This window comes from Pelophylax lessonae (genome assembly GCF_965119305.1).
Source record: "Pelophylax lessonae genome assembly, chromosome: 4".
NCBI classification, from domain to species: Eukaryota; Metazoa; Chordata; class Amphibia; order Anura; family Ranidae; genus Pelophylax; species Pelophylax lessonae.
The window spans coordinates 53,224,038-53,247,774 of record NC_138771.1 but is presented as its reverse complement, the minus strand read 5'-3'; the positions used below and the strand labels follow the sequence as shown (position 1 = coordinate 53,247,774).

Below are 23,737 nucleotides of genomic sequence, written 5' to 3'. Positions count from 1 at the left end.
TACACTTATGTTATACTTTTGCGGTGCAAAAATAAATCAGGTACATATAAAGGAACCGAACATATAAAAAATATAGCTAGCATGATACAGATATTTCATTCATCATTCACAAAACAAAAAGTGGTTTGCTGTAAAAAAATGAAAGGTAACATTTTATTTTTGAGTCATAAATAGCAAAATGTAACATAGAAATAAACTCATTATGAAGTAACTATAACCAATAAGCATGAGATAAACATATATAGAACTAGCAAAGACCATTAGAAAAAAAATAGCATTTAAGAAGTGTATTGATGATCCATTATTGATAAATATCTGATTTTACATTTCCTTCTTTGTCCAGTAAAGTCCAGAACACACCAGTAGGGATGCTGTCCAGAGTACTTTGGTGCTGAAAGTTAAGCTTTCTTTTAAAGCATTTTTACTTGGAGTTGAACGATTTTTAGGTTAAAATCATAAAAATCTTTGCAAAACTAGAAGACACTTTCAATACTAGCTATGATCCTTAAAGTTACTGCGATTAAAACATTTGATTGATTCCATGATTCTCTAAAAACAAGAGTTGCACTATAGCACTGATAATAAGAAATCATTTAAAAAGGACAAAAACATATAACTTTAAAGCGGCATAAAACCCAAAAGTGCACATTTATTATATTGCAGCTTACAAATCTTTAAGTATGCTACCCGCATTCGTTTAAAGCTTTCTATCCATTAGTTTCACCTGGTAATCCAGCCATTAAGTCTGTTGTTTTTCAACAGAAAAAGCTCTCCTCCAGATGTATCAGTTTCCAAGGATGAGGCAAACCATTTAACAATGGCAGGAGTGCTTTAATCTATTTATGTGAAAACTTTATCCCAAAAGGAAAATAACTGCTTGCTATCACTGCTTATAACTCAAAAAAATGATATGTTGGATTTAATTAACTTTTTTACGTCAACAAGTTGCACCATTGAGTTGCACCAGTTGAAATAGACCATGTTACCTAAATTCAATGTAACCCAGTTATAAGCAACTAGTTGACATAAAAAAGTTAATTAAATCCAACATATTTTTTTGAGTGTGTGAGCTGGAGTTTTCCTTAAATGTTTTAGTCTATTTAAATCTGCTAATCCATCTAACACTCCCCCTCCCCTGAGACTGACAATACTGCTCTCTAAAGGTTTCCCCCTGTGCTCCTTCATCCAGAGTATAGGCACTCTAATACAGGAGGTGTGTTATTGGCCAGATCACCAGTTGAAAAAACAGGGAAAAACTCAAAAAAAAAAAGAAAACAAATGCAGCCACCATATCTAATGATTGGTAAGCTGCAATTATTTATATTTTTGGGTTTAACACAGCTTTAATATTTTACTCAGCAGATGCAAGGACAACACACTTCCTTTGAGACCCTGTAAATCTTATGGCCATTTATCCATTTCTCCACCATGAGGGTCTTCCCTATTTTAGTTATATGTGAAGCTACTTGCATATATAATTGATGCCACGTAAGCTAGGTTGAGTTCTGTCTTAAAAACAGTGTATTGCAATTATAATATGTATTTTTTTTAATTCAGATATTATCCTTCTATCTAGGAATATAGAGGGGGAGATTTACTAAAACTGGAGAGTGCAAAATCTGGTGCAGCTCTGCATAGTAACCAATCAGCTTTCATGTTTTATTGTCAAAGCCTAACTGAACAAGCTGAAGTTAGAAGCTGATTGGTTAGCATTTACAGCTGCAACCCCATAATATATATGTTCAATTTGGGGAGAAAGCATAGTTATATAGCAACTTCAAACAGTTCCTGCAGAAATCCATACAAAGCACCAAATTTAAAAATATTTCTGAAGACAGAGGTGTGAATTTTTTGTTTGGATCAATGTTAATGGTTTTTCAGCAACACAGTAAAAAGTTATTCCAAGCCAACCAACCATGGGCGATCTCGGCTTTGCCTTATGGAACTTACCTGTCTCTTACATGTCTCATGATCCTTTAGCATGTGAATTAGGGTCCAAAGCTTACTGGTTTAAAAATCGCTCCTTCTACAGGAGTTTAATGTTTTGCCTGTAGAAGCAGCTCAGCGTTATCCTATGTGTCCATGTACATTAAGACGATTACAGGCATAGTTTAACCACTTGCAGCAGGCTGGCTCGGATGCGTGAATCAACTTAGGGGTACATTGGTTGTGGGAGTGGTGCTTGGGGGCGAGCGTGCGCCGCCGCGCTCCTGTCCCCACTAGGAAGCTGGGATGCCGATCCACGAGACTGGCAGCCGCCAATGGCGCTGGGCACCCACAATCGTTCCCCGCTGAGAGAGAACGATGGTCTGCTGTTGTAAACACAGCTGACCGTTCTTCTCTCTGAAATGATCACAGAGTGCCTGTAATCCTTCTATATAGGATCACATGTCTCTATGATCATTTCATAAGCTCAACCCCCATAAAATTAGAAAACACTCCCCTAGGCTCACATTTAACCCTTTGATCACCCCTAGGTTAACCTCTTCCCTGCCAGTGTCATTATTACAGTAACAGTGCATATTTTGAGCTGTCACTGGTCCCCCCAAAAGTGTCAAAATGTCAGTCAGGGATCCAATCTGTCTGCTGCAATGTTGCAGTCCCACTAAAAATCACAGATCGCCGCCATTACTAGTAAAAAAAATAAATAAATAAATAAATAAAAATGACATAAATCATTCCCCTAGTTTGTAGACGCGATAACTTTTGCGCAAACCAATCAAAATACACTTTTAGCGACTTTTTTTTTGTACAAAAAATAAATAGCAAAATACAAATTGGCCTAAAAGAATGAAAAATGTTTGATTTTTAATTTTTTTTTTTTGGAATGTTATATAGCAGAAAAAATGTGAAAAATATATATATTTTTTTCAGAATTGTGGCTCTTTTTTTGTTTATAGTGCAAAAAATAAAAATTGAACAGGGGATCAAATACCACCAAAAGAAAGCTCTATTTGTGGGGAAAAAAAAGGGACATCCATTTTGTTTGGGTACAGTGTCGCACGACTGCACAATTTTTCGTTAAGTAACGCATGTGCTGAATCGCAAAAAATGGCCTGGTCTTTAGCGGGGGAAATCCTTCCGGTCCAGAAGTGGTTAAGCTCAACCTTTAGAGGCAGGAAAAAAAACTGTTCTGTTTTGCGCTTTTGATTGAAGCTTTCTGGCAGAAAAAACACTAAACTCTCCTAAACTCATCTAAACTATGTTAAAAAAATGCTCTATATTACCGTTTTTTTTTTTTTTCTTTTTTTTCTGCCAAGGGAACTGGAGTTTCTTTAAACTCAGTGTGCATGGAGCCCTAAAGGAGCTAGGTTGTCTTGGAGAAGGGATTCAATTGCATAAGTGTTCAAAACTTTTTTGTTTTAGGTAGACTATAGAAGAGTGAGAACCCTTGTCAAGTTTTATTGTTGCTATGTCCCCATTGAAAAGATTCACACTCTTGATATGTGCTGGTGACCATTGTCACAGAAGGAAATAATTACGTAAAGTCCAAAATTATACAATTATCAGCAGAACAAGCACTACTGGTGGTGATAACTATCTAAGGAAGTAAGTCTCTTTACTTTTTAGAGATTTTCTCTTCTTGTAGCTTCTCTGAGACAAGATGTGAGGGGAAATCTCCCCTATTGGACAGCAAATAATAAACCTACAGGGGTTTAATTCCATGATCTATCCAAAGCACAAAAAAATGGTTATACATACTGTATACTTTCAATTCATGTTTAGGATGAATTGCTCCACAGTGCCTGCAGACACGTTGGTCAGTGAGGGTTTGTGTTAAAGATTATTAACTGCTTGAATTGAAAATGTAAATATTTGAATGTCCATCACCTGGCCACAGTTACACATTATGTGCCAATTCTTAAAGAGATATTAAAGTCTATTTTTTTTCTTTAAATAACAAACATGTGATAGTTACCTGCTCTGTGCAGTTGATTTTGCACAGAGCAGCCCAGATCCTTCTCTTCTCATGCCCCTGGCCCCTCCCTTCTGCCGAGTGCCCCCATACCAAGCAGCTTGCTATGGGGCCAACCGAGCAAAGCCGTTGCTCTGTGTGTCTGTTCAGTCACTGATCTGTGGCTTGACCCCACCCCACTCTCTCCTTATTGGTTTACTGACTTTGATTGACAGCAGTGGGAGCCAATGGCACCCTTGCTGTGTCTCAGCCAATTTTGGAGGGAGAGTCCCAGACAGCCGAGTATCTCGTGCACATCGCTGGATGGAGTGGGGGCTCAGGTAAAAATTAGGGGGGCTGAGTGGGACTGCTGCACACAGAAGGTTTTTTTTATCTTAATGCATAGAATACATTAAGATGATAAACCTTCTGCCTTTACAACCACTTTAAGCTTTAACAAAAAAACTGAAAGCTGATTGGTTTATATGCAGAGCTGCACATGATTTTGCACTCTCCAGTTTTATTAAATTAACCCCAGTGTGTCTTCTAAATGGTATATGGTACCACTACTTTGGTTTAGATCTGTGGTAGTCAACTTATGCCCCGTACACACGCGTCGATAGTTGGCCGTGAATTTTCGACCAACGTCCGATCGGCCGTTTTTCGGCTTGTTAGTATGATGCTTCCGACAACTGACTCCGACTTTTCGGCCGAAAAAAATCTGGTGTGCAGGCTATAAAATTTCTGTTGGCCGTCACCACAACGGCCGATTTTCCATCAGTCAGTACAGATTTCGGCAGACAAAAATCTGATGAGCAAGACTGGGCATGATCAGAGATGAAAAAACACACGGAAAGTAAACCATCACATGACATCACTTCTGAAGTAGATTTTTGTTGGCCGAGAAAATTTGTGTGCAGTCTAGAGCACATTTCAACCAACACAACAACACTGGACAAAAGTCGGCCGATCGGTCGGCCGATAATCGTTGCGTGTGTACGAGGCTTTACAAGTGGGGATGAACTTGGCTTCGGCCAAACCTGGAAAAAAGCTGTCAGCCTGACAGCAGCTGTGTCTCAGGCAATCAGTAGGGAGAGTCCTGGACAGCCAGTGCTCTCATTCAACATTGCTGAATCGAGATGGGGCTCAGGTAAGTATTGGGGGGGGGGTGTTTCACACAGAAGGCTTTTTATCGTAAAGCATAGAATGCATTAAAGTAGTTAAAAAGGCAGAAGGCTTTTTTTTTTACGTTCATGCATTCTATGCATGAAGGCAAAAGACCTTCTGTGTGGAGCAGCCCTCCCTTTGTACTTAAATAAAAAAAAAACAAACAGAGGGCGCAGCGGCCTAGCGCATTATCCTCAGTAATAGGCTTTATTAGATAAAAAGAGTTATACTCACAAACAAATGTTTTATATGGGCACATCAAATCCAAACATCTGGAACCATCAATATCACGATAAAAACAGATGCCATGTCCTCGATAGATAGCCATTATCTATCGAGGACATGGCATCTGTTTTTATCGTGATATTGATGGTTTCAGATGTTTGGATTTGATGTGCCCATATAAAACATTTGTTTGTGAGTATAACTCTTTTTATCTACCGTATATACTCGAGTATAAGCCGACCCGAATATAAGCCGAGACCCCTACTTTTATCATAAAAAAGTGGGAAAACTTATTGACTCGAGTATAAGCCTAGGGTGGGAAATGCAGCAGCTACTGGACCCAACTGGACCACCACGAGACACAAAACAGGGGCTGCGGGCATGGTACAGGAGATTGCACAGGTCATGGTAAGGGCATGGCACAGGTCAGGGCACAGGTGATGGTACAGGCATGGCACAGTAGGTATAGGCATGGCACAGTAAGTACAGGCATGGCACAGTATGTACAGGCATGGCACAGTATGTACAGGCATGGCACAGTGTGTACAGGCATGGCACAGTGTGTACAGGCATGGCACAGTAAGTACAGGCATGGCACAGTATGTACAGGCATGGCACAGTATGTACAGGCATGGCACAGTAAGTACAGGCATGGCACAGTATGTACAGGCATGGCACAGGAGATGCAGTGGTGCGGGCATGGTACAGGGGAATGTCCTGTACCATGCCTGCAGCACTGCATGAGGAAATACAGGGGCCTGCGAAGAAGTCTCACTTACCTGTCGCTGAGGCGCCGTCTTTGATTTAAAAATCGCGCCACCCGGCGCCGCCAATACGTCACCGCAAATGCGCCGCCGATGCTCGGGAAAGGCCAAACACGTTCGGCTATTCCCGGGCATGCGGCACATGCGCAGTGACACGTCGGCGCAGAGCGCGCCATTTTTAAAAAGACACTCTAGCCAGTGACTCGAGTATAAGCCGAGGGGTGCATTTTCAGCATGAAAAAACATGCTGAAAAACTCAGCTTATACTCGAGTATATACGGTAATACAGCCCATTACTGAGGACAATGCGATACGCCGGTGCGCCCTCTTTTTGTTGTTTTTGGATTTCAGCGCTTACAGACATCCTCAGTCTTAAAGGGCAGCAAGGCTGTGGCAATCCAGAAAGCCAAGTGTGAGTTCCTTAAAGCAACTTAATTGGAATTGGATGGTTGGGGGACCCCGCATCTGGGGGCAGGAGAGAGGTGGGGTGCACCTAAATTTGTTTTGGAGTACTCCCCCTAAAACTTACCCGAGCCCCCTCTTGACCCAAGCGTTGTCCACGGGAACCTTGCCTTTCCCGGGACCCGCACTCCTGATTGTCTTTTGGCAGCAGCAGGAGCCATTGGCTATCACAGCCAGTGAGCCACTCAGGAGACAGAGAGGACGGGGCCGCGCAGCATCGGGAATGCACTGGCTTGGGTGCCCCCCAAAGCAAGCTTGCTGTGGTGGCACCTGGCAGGAGAGAGTAGCCAGGAGCGCCGGTGGGGGACCTGAGAAGAGGAGGATCGGGGCTGCTCTGTGCAAAACAATTTCACAGAACAGGTAAGTATAACATGTTTGTTATATAAAAAAAGAAAGAAAAAAAAAACAAGACTTTACAATCACTTTAAGATAAAAAACTTCTACCTTTAGAACCATTTTAATTAAAGTAAACCATAGTAACCAATCAAAATTGACCTTTAAGCCTTAGGTTAGCCATACATGACTTGACTTTCCCTTGTTCTGCCCACAAGCTGATCGAGAGAAACTCAATTGATTCTCTTCTCAGTAAAGATGGAGGAATCTGGAGTGCCATCTAATGTAGTCAGGCACTGTCTAAATATCCAAACAGTGACTGCATCTGACAGTCCCTGTTTGGCCGATAAGTTTTCACTTGTCTCAATTGATTTTTAGTTTGACTTTTGTTGCAATAGATGATGCCTGTATGGCCACCCATGGCTCCAATTCAGCTTTTTATGCAACTTTGCCCAACTGTCTCTCCAGCAATAGGATTTATCATTTTGTTTAGTCAGTCATATCCAGACACAACTGTCAAACAGCATAAATAGATTGTCAATGTCATTTTATTTCAGTGCAATTGAACAACATACCTTGGACACTGACTCACTCCCAACCTGACAATGAAGGAGCATCAGCACACCGTTCACAGCATTGCTTTTACTGCACTTTGCTCTCGCCTCTGTCAGCAAGCGCCTGCTTTGAGTCCCATCAAGCAAACTATAGCAGAAAGCTATCATAGACAGATTCATGTACTTGTACTAGCAATGAGTTTCTCTATATAAATTATGTTTCCCTAGACCAGGGGTGTCAAACTCAATTTCATTGTGGGCCGCATCATCATTATAGTCGCCCTCAGAAGGCCAGTTCTATCTGTAACCCACTACTATCAGAAGTCAAGAGCCCCCACCTTCCCTTACATCAAAGTGCATCCCCTTTACCATGCACAGCTGCTGGGAAGAAGCTGGAGGCAAAGCTGGGAAGCAGCAACTGCAGGGTCTGGAGGAGGGCTGGAGTCTGCTGAATTCTGAGACCAGTGGAGGTAGAGAGGAGGGGGTGCTGCGGCTGCACAGAGAAGTGCAGGATCTGTAGGAGGTGTTGTGTCCTTCTCTCTGCTGTCAACTGCTGAGTTGAGGGGGGAGGGGTTGGTCCTCTCTGCAGATGCAGGGGGAAGCACAGGAGGGGGAGGCACAGGATCTGGCAGAGGAGTTCTGTCCTCTCTGCTGCTGTCTGTTGAGACAAGGTTGGGGCAGAGATTAGGGAGATGCAGCAGCTGCAGGAGAGGTGCAAAGGCCACATAAAATGGCCTGGAGGGCCAGATTCGGGCTGCGGGCCTTGTGTTTGTTACCTGTGCCCTAGAATCTAATCAGATACAAAAAGTGAAGTTGTCACGTATGTAGAATATTCATGGGTAGGGCTTTAGTGAATACATGGGTGCAGTTCCTACTTGATGCCTAGGTGAAAAAGACAACGAAAACTAAAATTGAAATAATTTTTTACTTTGCACAAATCATTTAAGCAACAGAATCTTGCTGAAAAAAAAAAAAAAGAATGTATATATATATTATATATATATATATATAAAATAATGCCTACATACTATATACATACTGTATAAGGGGCATATGCCAAACCGTATGCTGGTGTGTTGGGCTTGGTTCACACCTATGCAGTTTGCTTTTGATCAATTTTTGCAGCGCATTTTGAGTTTTTGCACGTGCGTTTTTGACGCATTTTTTTTTTTTGTTTTGCATTTTTTATGCTTTATTTTTTTGCCCAATTTGTTGTTGGGTGAGATACTCCCTATAGGAACACGTCCAAAGGGATGCAGACCCAGCAGCTTTCCTCATTAGAGCCCTGCAGCTGCCACAGCTGACAGATAATTATGAAACCACTCCCATTTGACCCACTCAGCACAGGAGCACAGAGGAACAAACAGGGATTTCTTCAGAATAACAAAAGGTAGGAAACTGCAACAAAGTTTGATAAAATCCTTGTAATGTACTGAGATCACCCAGAGGAGTTACACTTTAAAAAACACACAGGTGTGAACCAAGCCTTAGGGCTCATACACACTGCAGCTCCAAAAAAAAAGGCTGCTTTTACAGGTATTTGAGCTTTTATTTCTCTGCCTCTAAGTGGTTGTCAACCCTTTTATATATCCAGAAAAGTGACTGGCCCCAAGTGATACACAGATGAAACAAATCATCCTATATAAATTGTCTTGAAATTGTCTTAAATTGACTTGAGTGGAGGGTTTAGACACCCTCCTCTACACTTTTTCATACGGAAACATGCACAGCTGAGGCTGTAAACCTCCTGTTGTGTGCTGGAGGGATGGGGGGGGCAAGGCCGTCTCCTGGTATTGAATGATGTCAGCATTGACTGTCAGAAATTAATCACAGTAGGTACTTTGTATTAATGCAAGTACACACTATAGAAGAATATGCTTTGTTCATTTTTCATTTCCAAGGTTTACAACCACTTTAATATTCATGCCAGCTAAAATGTATCTGCGCATAAAACATCAAAATACCAAATGAATATTTGCTGACAGATAAATAAATCATTTACTAAGGTGTTTGAGAAGAAAGCTCCAAGTAATGACTCGGTGTGTGTTTCTATACTCGCTGACACTCTTACCTCTGCACACATGGTTACTTCCAATATAACAATAGACAAGCAGTCTGCAGCTGAAATTAGAAACTTGCCAACTAAAGTCATCTAACCAGCACTGAATGATGCTTGATTCGATAATCAGTAATCCTGATAGCAGCAGGAAACTACCATTCTGCTTACATATTGCTGCCACCAATGTCATTTATCTGGAATTAGATTAAGTCACTTATAGCTTAGCTTCGTGTGAGCAATGATTTCTCTCGCAGAAGAAAGGCAAGCATTCCTGAGATAGAGGTGAACACGGAAATATGCCCATTTATATTTCTATAGTTGACTTAGCAGTTATTAAAGCATACTCACACTGGGGTTGATTTACTAGAACTGGAAAGTGCAAAATCTGATGCAGCTCTGCATGGTAGCCAATCTGCTTCTAACTTCAGCTTGTTCAAATAAAGTGATATTAAAGTCTCGTTTTTTTTTTTTTTTGTATAAAAATAGCAAACATGTTATACTTACCTGCTCTGTGCAGTAGTTTTGCACAGAGCAGCAAAGATCCTCCTCTTCTTGGGTTCCTCTTCAGCGCTCCTGGCCCCTCCCTCCTGCCAAGTTCCCCCACAGAAAGCAGCTTGCTTTGAAGATAAAAAGACAAGGCGCCTCTAAGTGCAGTAGGCTCTGAGTATTTATTAGGTTAAAAGTGTAAAAGCACTCACATTTGGTAAATGTGACATGGGCATAGCAAAGATCTGTCTGGAGTCTTCCTATCCGCTGTGCTGAGTGGTTGCAATGAGGACATCCGGTGATCCGCTTCCTGTAGATGCGTCCTTTCGTCTGTGTCTCAGCTTAGTCAGCATGAGATTTCCTGAAGGCAGGGTATGGACGCAGCGGCCGGTGTCTAATAGAGCGGGTGGTGAGCGGTTACATGTTTCGGAGCTCAGCTCCTTCGTCAATCCTCTGGAGAGGGCTGCCGAAGTGCAGTGCCTCACTTAAAGCCTGCTGTATTCCACGGAAGGGCCCATACAACATACCCTTGTTCTCTAGCTTGCTTTGAAGGCCCCTGGAGCTGCGACTTGGCCCCGTCCCCTCTCTCGCCTCACAGACTTTGATTGACAGCAGCGGGAGCCAATAGCACAGCTGCTGTGTATGTGCCAATCAGGAAGGAGAGTCCTGGACAGCCGAGTTTCTCATGCACATCGCTGGATGGAGTGTGGTCTCAGGTAAGTGTTAGGGGGGCTGAGGGGGGTTGCTGCACACAGAAGGTTTTTTATCTTAATGCATAGAATGCATTAAGATGAAAAACCGTCTGCCTTTACAACCACTTTTAGCTTTGACAAAAAAAAAAAAACTGAAAGCTGATCGGTTTCTATGAAGTGTAACATAATTAGAACAATGATTGTATATAGGACTTAGAACAATAAATGGAAGAAAAGAAATGTGAATGAAACATATATAGTACCCTCAAGTGTAGAGTGCTAGGTAGTGTAAATACGTTTTTGTAGTGAAGGTAAATTTGCTGCCAGCCAAGCCTATGTGTTTTGAATCTGAGTCAGGGTGAGTGACTCAGGGAGGCAGGGCTGCCGCTAGAAATCCTGGGGCCCCATACAGCCTACCTGACAGGGCCCCCTTCCACCGAAAATATCAAAATTATATTATCACCCTTCTTCCTAGCAAAAATCCCTCCCAATCAGTGCTAGATAGGAAGTAGTGCCTTACTAAGCTGACCAAGATTTCCCATAGATGCAAATGTTAGACAGGGAGCAGTGCCATACCAAGTTGACCAAGATTCTCCATTGAGGCCAATGTTAAAAATCGGAAGTAGTGCCATACCAAGCTGTCCATAGTAGCGAATGTACGTAAATGCCTCTGTACTGCACCTCTTCCCAGCTGCTACAACCTCTGCAACACACACACCTCTCCTCTGCCCTTATCTTCCCCAAAGGTCCCCCATCTTCCACATGATTACCTTTCTAAAATACCTTTCTGTTGCTGGCTGCCATATCTTCCTTCTCCTTCTTCCCTATGCATGTGTTGTTTGACACAGGGGGCGGGTCTAAGTAGCAGTCATCACAGCATGAATTTGACAGGTGCAGTCTCTGCATAGTGCACACCCAGCTGGTTTGTTGGCCAATCCCTGGCTGTGCTAAATGTTCCCACTGCTGCAGGTCCTTCTGAGCTAGAAGGTAACATTTATCACCAGAATTATGCCGAACAAAGCCTCTGTACAGCGGGACAGCGGGACAGTCCTGCCCAGGTTGGGAGGTATACTGTCATCCTAACGATCTTCCTGCTGTCTGGGCCCCCCTATGTGCCGGGGCCCCATACATGAGTACTGGCTGTACCCTCCTGATGGCAGCCCTGCAGGGAGGATGGAATGATTCATCCAGAAGCACCTCTGTTACCTCCCCCTTCTTGCTAGAACTTTTGAGAAACTTCCAGAAGAATGGGAGGAAGGTTAGGAGGAGCTGCCTGGAGTATTGATGAGGGCCTTAACCAATCCCAAATTGGCTGGCAGGGGAAGGGACCTCTTAAATACTCTGGGTCAGGCTAGCAGGGGCAGTGGAGTTTGGGTGGAAGTTGGAGATGAAGTCCTAAGGAGGCTGTCAGAGGTCCTTGAGGGTAACCCCCTCTTCTGGGCTCGGGTGCAGGAGAGATCCTCTGACAACACAAGGAAGAGTCCTGCCCAGTGGCACAGGAGCAGGTGTGAGACAGCAGGAACCAGTGAGCATGTCCAGGGAGAAGATAGCTGGGTGGTTGGTAAGTGAGACAGCCTGAGAGGACTGAGGAGTAGCAGTCTGAGATGGTTGTAGAGTCAGTCTGGGAGGACTGTGGAAGATTAGCCAGTGTCCATATTGTGGACATTCTGGGGTGGATTTACTAATGCCAAATAGACTGTGCAGTTGCTCCAGAGTTTAGTACATGAGCAGAAGCTCTGGTGACTACCATTATCCAATCATGTGCAAGCAAAAATGTTGTTTTTTTATAATTTCCTTGTATGTGATTGGGTATTCTTTGCAAAGTGAAGATTTATCTAATCTACTAAGCACTAAAATAATTGCACTTGCAGAGTGCAACAGTACTTTGCAAAGCGCACAGTGTATTTGTCTTTAGTAAATCAACCCCTCTGTCCTCAGTCCATATTTAGCCTCCAAGCTGCACAGTCATCTTGGTTGCTAGTACTCTGTCAGTTGTGCAGATTCATTGATTTTGTCAACGGTGCAGCCAATGGCCTCCTAGCAGCCAATAACACATCCTCCATTCAGCTGCTAGCTTCCTCTAGGAAATTGAGATGTAAGATGAAATAAAAGAGTAAAGCCCCTTTCACATGGGCATTCTGATCAGTTTTTGAAAAACTGAATATAATATTTATTCCTATGGACAGATGAGTGTAAATGACTATTTACAACCTCCTACCTCCAGGTCTGATTGGATCAAAAAAAAAAAAAAAAAAATTTGGAAAGGGATTCTGTCCTCTTCTGTTTAGGTAGAGCAGATCAGAGGAAGTCAGGTGTAAATGGGCAGTGCAGTCCATTTACTCCCGGCCGCCCATACAGCAGAGCGGGCTTTGTCTATAAACAACAAACAAACACAGGGGCGCACAGGCCTAGTGCATTATCCTTTGGTTGGTTTATTTAAAAGTAAGAAGATTAAAAATACTCACAAACGAGTTTCTTGGTTAAAAGCATATCACATAAGGAACGCAGTCCTCAGTAGTAGGATCTAAGGGTAAGTTGTCCCTTGAGTTTGTAGTGGCTAACGCGTTTCGAGGCTTAGCCTCTTCCTCAGAAATGACACCTCTCTGAGCGCAGGGAACTGGTGCTTTGCACCTAAAACTTTTTTGCAACGGGCTTTGTCTATGTCTGCTCTGCAGATACTGAGCAGACGTGGATGTGTCATCTGATCACTCTGATCCCATCAGTTGAAGATCTGTGAGCTGATTCCCTGTACTCTATACAATAAAATATTTTTAGTAATAATAACGTAATTAAACAATATTAATGGCTCAAAAAAGAAATGCAAACAGTAAAAAATGCAGTCTTTCCTCACATAGGGGGTCAATGGGAGAAAGACAACCTATTGTTTAATTGTTAGCCACCCTACACAGCCCAGATTGGTTAGTTGGGGAGAAGGCCCCTTACATTGGTAGCCAGTAAGGTCGTTACACTGGTGATCATACGGAGAAATGCCACATACATTGGTGGTCAGTGGGAAAAAGGGGCCCATTATACTGGCGGCCAGTGAGAAGAATTTTCCATACATTGGTGGCTAGTGAGTAGAAAGCCACCCCTTCAACAAAAAGCTATTATGATTATTGGGGTCAATGATTACTCAAATGAGACGCAAAAATTGCTCATTGATAAAATGAGCCCTTAGCTACAACAGGAAGAACCCTAAGGTTTCGTGTAACCCTGGTTGAGAAAGGCTGACTTAAAGTATATTTAAAACCAAAAGATTACCACAGATTATATGAATACACCAGCAGTCAATATTTAAAATAAAGTCTTCAAGTATACACAAAAGCACCATCATAAAGGGTAAAATCGTTTTCAATGCAAAGTCTGAAGCAAGTTTTACTATCACTAGGACCTTCTCTTTAACTTGGTCTAACTCCTAATCATGCTACCTGTATCCAGAGCCTAAACTATCACCACTGAAAGTTATAAATTCCTAGTGCCAACATAAATGATTGCCTTGCCCATGGCTTTTTTTTTTTTTTTTTTATCCTATGATATATAGTATGTAGCACATTAGACCGCCCTACTGCTTAGAATTACTCTGCTGCTAGTAATCTTCTGCATATGATACACCGGTTGCTGAGATATGAAAAATAATAAGCTATACATTCTTTATTCCAACCACTGTAAGTTGCTTGCTTTCACAAAGAAAGGAGAAGATGCACAAATGTGACCTTGGGAGGCGGACACTCACAGAAGCTTATTTTGTAGGTACATACAATAATTCTTAAAGTAAGGTAAGCTGGCTGCATTTCATCAAAGTTGCAGTGATTCTTGGTCAGAAGTAGCAGTTAACTTATAGATTTAACTTAAGTTAGAATTATAAGCAAACTTTTTTTTCATTTTGGACAAAGCAATGGAGAGTTATAACCCCTGTCAGATTTTTTTTTTTTTTTCGCCATCTGTGTCCCATTGCAGAGATTTCCCTTCACTTCCTGTCCCATAGCCAAACAGGAAGTGAGAGGAAATCCCTGAAAATTAAGGGAATTCCTTGGGGACCCCCAGCTCACGAGAACTAGTGTCCCTATTGAAAGATTTCCCCTCTAAACTTTTCTGGGGAAAACCGAAAATTTAGGATATTCTTTTACTTGCAGGCACTGTGGCGTAAGGCTAGGTCCGATTTGCATATTTGGATATGTGGTGCCACTTGGTTGCGTCTTTACATGTTTTTGATGCTACTGCGTATTTTAATAAAAAAAGGAGGAAGAGGACTGGATGCTGGTTGTTAAAGAGGAACTCCAGGCACCTATAAAAAAAATAAAAGTCAGCAGCTACAAAAAGTGTAGCTGCTGACTTTTAAAAAACAGCCACTCACCTGTCCCATGGTCCAGCGGTGAGCTTCTTCCTCTGTCCTCCCTCGGCGGCGCCGGCATCTTCTCTATAGGCACCCAGCTGTGACAGCTTGAGGCTTCACAGCCGGGCACCCACTGCGCATGCTCAAGTCACTCGGCGCATCCTGTATTGGTGGATGCAGTCTTTTGGGACTTGTCAGTGTCCCAGAAGACTCTAGGGGGGAGGAAGGAAGAAGAACTTCTGTTCCCAGCGCTACGGCGCTGGGAACAGAAGTGGGAGCAGGTACCTGTCAAAATCGGGTACTTGCTCCCCCCAGCTCCTCAAAAGTGCCAATTGTGCAAGAGGAGCCGGGAATGAGTCCTTAAAGCAGAACTTCCCTTTTTGGGTGGAGTTACGCTTTAAGTCTATGGGGCCAAAATTGTTCTGCAATCACACCAAAGTAGCACTGGACCCTTTTACAAAAATAAACCATGCTGCCCTACACAATAGAGAATAATATGAACTCCATTGCCATGTGATTGTGTGCGATTTGCATCTGAAATCACACTAGTGTGAACCAGACTTAAAGTGAACCCTAAAGGTGAAGTTTTGCTTTATGCCCTCCTTCCTCCCCCCTCTTCTAAATTTCTTCTCCATCCTGCAACTTTCTGGGACATGATACAGGTCCCACAAGACTTTGGGACCATTTACAGAGCACAGCATGAGTCACACCTGTGCAATGGTCAGCCAGCTGTAAAGCTGCAAGGAGTCACAGCCAGCTGCCCACAGTAAGCATGACAGCTGGACCCCTTGGCAGGTGAGTGTTCATTTATTGAAAGTCAGCAGCTACAGTCTTTGTGGCTGCTAACTTTTAATTTTGTAACCACTTTCAACAATTATTAAAACAGAGACCCTAAATTCAGCTTGCAGTCAGTTTCTGAACTGCTTACTGCACCTTCATTTAATTTACTTTAGAAGGCTGTCAGGCTGGCAAGTCCCTGCTGTCACAGTAAGTAAGGGGAGGTGAGCTGCAATTCTAGTGCTTCTGCTGTGAAACGTAAGGAGGAATTGCTCCATTATTCCTGTAGTTATGGAGGTCAGTGAGTGCTCATTCACTGCTTGTTTACAATATGTAAATATTTAAATGTTCATAGCATGATCACTGGCACACCTTAGAACAGTATTAAACCGAAAAATAAAAATGTAATATATATTTATTCTTATTATTCAGGATTTATATAGCGCCAACAGTATACGCAGCGCTTTAGAATATAAAAGGGAGATAATACAGTTACAATACAATAAAATACAAGAGGATTAAGAGGGCCCTGCTCAGAAAAGCTTACAATCTAATGGCAGGTGTTACAAGAATTTGTAACTGTGGGGAATGAGCTGATGGAAGAGGTCAAAGATTAGTTGGAGGTGTGATAGGCTTCCCTGAAGAGATGAGTTTGCCGATATATTGAGATATATTACAGCTTACCAATCATTAAATGCGGTGGATGCATTCAGTGCCAGGACAAGGTCATCCAGCGCCCAGGGCAAGGATGCCAAACTGCGCCCCCCCTTCCCTTAGGGTTAGGGTCAAGGCGCCCCCCATCCCTGCAATAAACCATTGCGCCCAGGGCAACCGTTCCCACCCCTTGTCCCGGCCCTGGATGCATTTGTTTTCATCTACAAGTCAGAGCTGCTGCCTCTGAAGCCTGGAGACGCTAAGGGATTCCCCTGCTTTGGCTGTAATGTTGCGTGTGGCTGCTATTTACGATTCCATTGGTTTTTAAGTAGTCTGTACCCCCAACTAATTTTAACATGTGTTGAAATAAAATCATTGCTTTTATTTATACATGTGTCTGTAAGTTTATTCTGAGAGAAGGACTCAACACTGAAAAAAATCCCATTTTTGCCTATGCTTGGTTTTCTATATACTTATCCGGGATGTGGTGTTGAACAATACAACTGAACCGATTGTTGATTCATCCAGATATGATATGCAAATGAACTTTGCTATGCAAAGAGAAAGAACTGATTTAAGCATCCCAAGACAAAACCAAAAGGAGTTTCCCCTTATTTCTGTGGATTGAGGGGGTGCCCCTATATCTGGGGTATTGAGACTTTGAGAACAGCTCAGTGGGAAACAGGTTGAGCTGGTAAAGGGAGACCCATATACATGGCTGTAGTAAAACGTGCCCTCCCATGTGCCCTGTATTCTAATGCTCCCCCTATGGGCTATGTTTTTTACTGCCAGAAGCCGAGGGGCCTCCCTTGTGTGAGTGAAAGTGTTTGCCAGGGTGGCTTGGAGGCCATATTAAGGTGAGCCGACTCTGGGGTCTTGGACCCACCATCACCTAGAGCAGCCTTTCTCAACCTTTTCAACACAGAGGAACCCTTGAAATAAATTTCTGGTCTCAGGGACCCCCTGCTAAAAATGTAAAATCTACAACTCATGACACATTAGTGGGACAGTCAGTGGGAAGAATGCTCCTTACTCTTGTCATTCTTGGGAAGAATTTCCCCCTTACAGATAGCTAAAAGGAACAATGGTGTCATTGGGAATTTATCTGGGAGGCAGAAATTGCCCATTGCTCAAGGAACCCATAGCAACCTCAGGAGAAACCATAGGGTTCCATGGAACCCTGGTTGAGAAACCCTGACCTGAAATCATGAAGTAGGCCTGTGAAGGCTATGAGGATTAGCCAAACCTATAGCTAGGAGTCACTACATTCTTACCTGTCACTGCCCCTGGGATAGCACCAGCTGAATTGCGAAATAAAATTTAATTCAAAGCTTAAATTTATTACATTTTTACATAGAAGACCCAAATCAGTTTTTTGTCTTCTCCCTCAAAATGTAAATAGAGATAACCAATGACAATAAAAACAAATTATTTGTATAAGGCAGTCTCATCAATTTGCTGAATTTGGGGACCTTTAAATTAGAAATTACACATTCCCTTGCAGTGTCTCTTGTTCATTTTGATTCTGAGTACATAAAGTTCCAAGATCAGACATGTTTTCACGTCTTGTGGGTTGCCAGAAATACACTGATAAACTTGTAACATTTGATAATCCCTCCTGTGATTACAGTATGCTTCAGGCTCCAAGAGGCCCTAGAGAAAAAGTATGGATGCAAATGAGTCTACTGGTGCCCACATAATTGTATACTTGTCTTGATTACTTTGGAATCCATTGAAAGATTATACCTGCTGGGGAAAAACATGCAAAGGTTTGCATGTTCTAAAAATTGCCTGTGGTTTGAAAACAAGAATTTCCTACAGCAACAACATTATGCCAAACAAGCATTCCCGGACTCCCACATTCTAATCTAGCTTCACCTAAATGAACTTGTTAGCTCCTACAAGGACTATTTACACAATTGCAATTGTTTGGTCATATGAAAACTCAGAGAACATGACAGATAAAAGAAATATGTTGTTAAAAAAAAAATTGGGGTTGATCTACTAATGGCAAATTGGCTGTTTGCTTTGCAAGAGAAATTGCAATTTGTAAGGGAATTTGCCCAGGAGCTTAGTGAATGTGAAGTTTCAACCTAATCATGTCCAAGAAAATTAAAAAAAACAGCATTTTTGCTTGCACATGACTGATAGTGGAAATCAGCAGAGCTTCAGCCAATTCACTGAGCATATTCCCCATTCCTCTGCGCCAAATTCCATTGCAAAGTAAAACAGTGAACAGCCTGTTTACATTCAGCAAAGCAACCCTATTGAGTCTACCATTGTTTACCTCTCCCTTTAAAAAAGCTAGTTGACAAGTAGTGATGGGCCGAACACCCCCCTGTTCGGTTTCGCACTAGAACATCTCCAACAGGGAAAAAGTTCAAGTGAACATGCGAACTCTATTAAAGTCTATGGGACACGAACATGAAAAATCAAAAGTCCTTATTTTAAAGGCTTATATGCATGTTATTGCCATACAAAGTATATGGGGACCCGGGTACTGCCATGGGGGACATGTATCAATGCAAACATTTTTTTTTTTAAACAATCATTTTTACAGGAGCAGTGATTTTAATAATGCTTAAAGCGAAACAATAAAAACGAAAAATTCCATTAAATATTGTGCCTTGGGGTCCCTTTAATGTACCTGTAAAGTGGAGCATCTGTACGCTGCATGGAGCCTGCTGCAGCAATACTGACATTTCTAAAGGAAAAAATGTAATTTAAACTTACTCGCGGCTGTAATGTATTGTCGGCTCCTGGCAATACAGATAATAAAACATGAAAAAAGTGGCATGGGGTCCCCCACAAAATCCCTACCAGACCCTTATCTGAGCATGCAGCCTGGGGGGCGGAATCTGGGGGCCACCTTGTTAAAGGGGGCTTCCAGATTCTGATAAGCCCCCTACCCGCAGACCCCCACAACCACAGCCCAGGGTTGTTGGGAAGAGGCTCTTGTCCCCATCAACATGTTGAGGGCAAGCAGCCTGGTATGGTTCGGGGGGGGGCTGCCAGGCTGCATGCTTGGATAAGGGTTTGGTATGGATTTTGGGTGGGACCCCACGCTGTTTTTCTTTTAATTCTGTCATAGGGTTCTCCTTAACCACTTAAATACAGGGCTTTACATTGGCTTCTATGGGAAATATTGGACAGCTTGACATGGCACTGCTCCCTAGCTTTAACATTGGCGTCTATGGGAAATCTTGATCGGCTTGGCATGGCACTGCTCCCAAACTATAAGTGACAGGGACAAAAAACTTGGGGAGCACCGAGAGAGGACCCAGGACTACAACATATCCATACATTTTAAACGTGGGGTATGCCTGTACACTACTTTGCTGGATCTAGAGGGACCTCAGGTAAGTATTAGGGGGGCTGCAGCACACAGAAGGCTTTTTATCCAAATCAGCATAAACAATAACAAAACACACAGAAGGCTTTTTATCCAAATCAGCATAAACAGTAACAAAACCACCTCTAATGCAGTAGAGAACAGTAGTAAAGTTTTAATCTACCGAGTGCTGGAACTATACTGCCAAAGCGCATTCATAGCGATGATGCTAGTCCTAGAATGACTAGGTATGCACTGTCCAAAAGAAAAGATTGATGGTAGCTGAGGAGGCTGGGGGAACATAGGGGGCTTTCAGAATAATTATTACAGGTCCTTTAAAATGTTCTTCTGCCGGCTATCGCAGGGCCCTTTATGAGTGTCATTGCAAACCCACATGCGCACTGATATGTCGAAGGTCTCAGCCTGATGCCAAAGCCTGAAAGAGCCCTTGAGAATGTGTGTGCAACCTCATTCTCGCCTAGGTAAAAAAGGAGGAAGCGTAAAAAAATAAAACAGCACTTTAAAAAAAATCGAATTGTGGTAGAGGGAGGGGACTGGAGCCAGGTATACCCAAAATTTTATTTTTGAGTGAAGGCTCACTTTAAGTCCAAATCAGGGAAGTAGGCTTGGGTGACAATGTTGTTCCTCCATAGATACAGCATAGTGAATGATTGTTGTCACCCCAAAACAGGAAGTGTGTTACTGGCAGAATCACTAGATAAAAATAAAGGAAAAAACCCTGGGAAAAAAAAAGAAAACAAACGCAGTCACTATATAAGGACTAGTAGGCTGCCCTATATTAAACATTTGTTTCTGGGTTTAGATTTTAAATACTTCTTGTACTGACTAGTTGGGCAGTACGCTGTGGAATTTTTGTATTTTTTGCATTTGTGTGACGTATGGACACAAACTGAGTCACCTGGCATTAGTGCGCCACATGAAATTTCCATTTCCTTCCCATTAGCCTCCTAATATAGTATAAAAATGTGCTGAATACTAACATGTTGGATTCAGATCTATGTAATCATATCAGATACATTAAAACAAAATATTACAGACAGACTGAATGGGTATTGTGATTCATGAAGGTGTTGACTGCAGCCTACAGACATTTTGTTGGATTATTCTAGGTGATATCATAAAGGTTCAGACTAATATGACCAGAATAACCTTTTACTATATAATTTACACTGTATCCTACTAATACATTACATGATATAATTAGGCTGGAAAGAAAGGAACATCACCAGGTTCTTGACCACAAGCTATCAAGGTCAGCAAAGGACATCTTCACTTTGAAGGCAAACACGGTGAGATGAAAGTCTACATTGCAGCAGAGGACAGCCATACATCACACAGAAAGCCAGAGGCAAAATGTTACGGGAATCTTATGCAGATTTCCTCATTGTTACAGGTTGGGAATGGAGTGCAATTACTATGGGAATATGTATGATACTTTCCTTGTATAATCAGACGGACTAAAGGCCCAGATTGTGTTCAGCGTGGTTGCATATGCTTTGGAGATTGTTATGTATTCCAATCATAAGGCATTAAGGTTACAATCAGTTAATTATGTTTGTTCCTGTGCAGGTCTGGTGCCATTGCAAGCGCGGCTGGTAACAAGTACGCTGAGGGCTGCGACATGCATGGATTGATGTCACAACTGCCCCGAGCAGGAAGGAGGACGAGGGGAAAAACAGCACTTGGAACAAAGAAGAAATGCACTATCAGCTACCTCATTTACCATTTAACAGGGAGCTCAAATATGCTAATGAAAAACAGAGGAGGACGCGCCACAACAAAATCGTGACTCATAAGTTGGCTTGACAATTTCTTGTTTCCAAGGAATATTTCAGGTATAGAAGTCAATTAAATACCGCTGGCTTGTTGGGGTCATTGCCTTGACAACAATTAGGAATGAAGATGGGAAATCCATGGTATATCACAAGATAAGCTATCCTATCAGGAAATAATGGAGCTGAATCATGTAAAAATGAAATGAAAAAAAAAAAATAAATTAATAAATAAAGCTAAATAAATAAAGCTACAAAAATGTGTTTTTGTTAATGTGGTCATATTATACTATTTTACCAAATTATTTTCTTTTTTTAAGCTGAACTCCAGGCAGACACAAAAACACGAATTAGTGTTACCAAACCCAGGAGCCTGCCTTCACAAATATGTGCTCCCACAGTAGACATAACATGGAGATGCAATTATTTTAGTAAATATAAACAGCTCAATACCTTTTCTCATCAGCAGTATATAGCAGTCTTGTGACTTCTATCAGTGTCTGGTTAAAGCTTGTAGGAGGAGTTTCCATTCTTCTCTGATTGCCCTATGAGGCTGCAGGACCCCTGACCCTCTGTCTGGACCAGGGTTTCTCAACCAGGGTTCCGTGGAACCCTAGGGTTCCTCCTGAGGTTGCTAGGGGTTCCTTGAGCAATGGGCAATTTCTGCCTCTCAGATAAGTTCCCAATGACACCATTGTTCCTTGTAGCTATCTGTAAGGGCATAATTGTTTCCAACGATGACAAGAGTAAGGAGCATTCTTCCCACTGACTGTCACACTAATGTGTCATGAGTTGTAGATTTTTAATTTTTAGCAGGAGTTCCCCGAGACCAGAAATTTATTTCAAGGGTTCCTCTGTGTTGAAAAGGTTGAGAAAGGCTGGCCTGGACAGTGTTGATTGGCCCTGTGCTGATCACATGCACCCTCCCAAGAAAAAAAAAAAACTCTCTAGTAATACACAGCAAACTGAGCATGTGCAGAATGACCCCAAAGGCCCTGTACTATCAGCAGATGGATGAGGGATATAAAGGTAGGGGAGGATCAGAGAAGACAGGATCAAACAGCCTTTTTACACAATGCAGAGGATTAGCCCCTTAGGTTCCACAATGAGTATAACAAGCATGCTTTGCTGTATATACAGATTGATTTTACTGTTGTGGGTTTAGTAACACTTCAATGTAGTTAGGGCATCATAAAAGAAAATATGGGGCGAGTTATAAGAAAAACAGAGAAAAGAAAAGGGGAAGGAAAACAATGCTTAGTTGTGCCATATCAAATATAACAGGCACCAAACCAGGTAGTAAAGGCAAACTTAAAGTGGACGTAAACCCCATTCATTAAATCTGACCTGGGCGCATATATCTATAGTGTTTACCTATCTCTCTCCTAAGTCCCGTGTCTTTCTGCTGCTCTGTTCTTCTGTTATCAGCATTATAACTTCTGACAAGTTCTCTGACACAGGAGTTAAAAGCATCTGGAATTTTTTTTATCAGGGAAGGGACTTAGAGGCAGATAAGCAGAGAGCTGGTCTATTCCCAGCACAGCTCTGCAAGTTCCTTCCTTCCTCTGCCTATGTGGAGGGGGCGGGGTGTGCCTTTCCTCCAATCTGCTCACACTTGGTGTATGCCTAGACTCCCCTCCCACTGTGGAAACAGGAAGAAAAATTTGTAACACAATGTGCACTTTCTTACAGAATATAGAAAGCTGAAGACAGCAGATATACATGTAAAACTTATGTAGGGAGATTTATCTCATCTCTGTGTATCATCTGAGGCTGTACACTTCACTGGGTATATGTGAGGGTTTACATCCACTTTAATATACTCACCCAATATGGTTGGTAACTAGGCAAGCATGGTATCAGCAATGTCCACATGGTATCAGCAATGCCACTGTTCAATTTGAAAAGAATGACCATCAATGCCACCGTGGAATCTTCTACATTTGATTAGTTGCATGTCTATAAATAACATATGTACAGATAATAAGATACTCATCAGTCACAACCATTTTAATAATCAGGCAAAAAGGGCAAATGCCCTGGAGCCACCAACACACTTGACTTTCTTGGAGCCAGATATCTAATGTTCAGCTTCCTCACCCTGGAAAATTAACCTTTATTTTAAAGAAGACAAAGTCCTCTTTTAAAATACATAGGCAGAAAAGTATTTAAAGGCACCAGTAGACTTATGCAAAGGTTTGAACATCTACTG

General features: G+C 42.1%; 1 long non-coding RNA gene across 1 annotated transcript in view; it reads left to right on the top strand.

Annotated features, from left to right (window-relative positions):
• Window positions 1–21,785, top strand: part of LOC309553741 — a 162,615-nt gene extending 140,830 nt beyond the window's left edge. The window contains exon 2 of the long non-coding RNA XR_014225191.1: window positions 21,323–21,785. This is a non-coding gene — a long non-coding RNA (uncharacterized lncRNA). The remainder of the gene's footprint in view (window positions 1–21,322) is intronic.
• The last annotated feature ends 1,952 nt before the right edge of the window (window positions 21,786–23,737 follow it).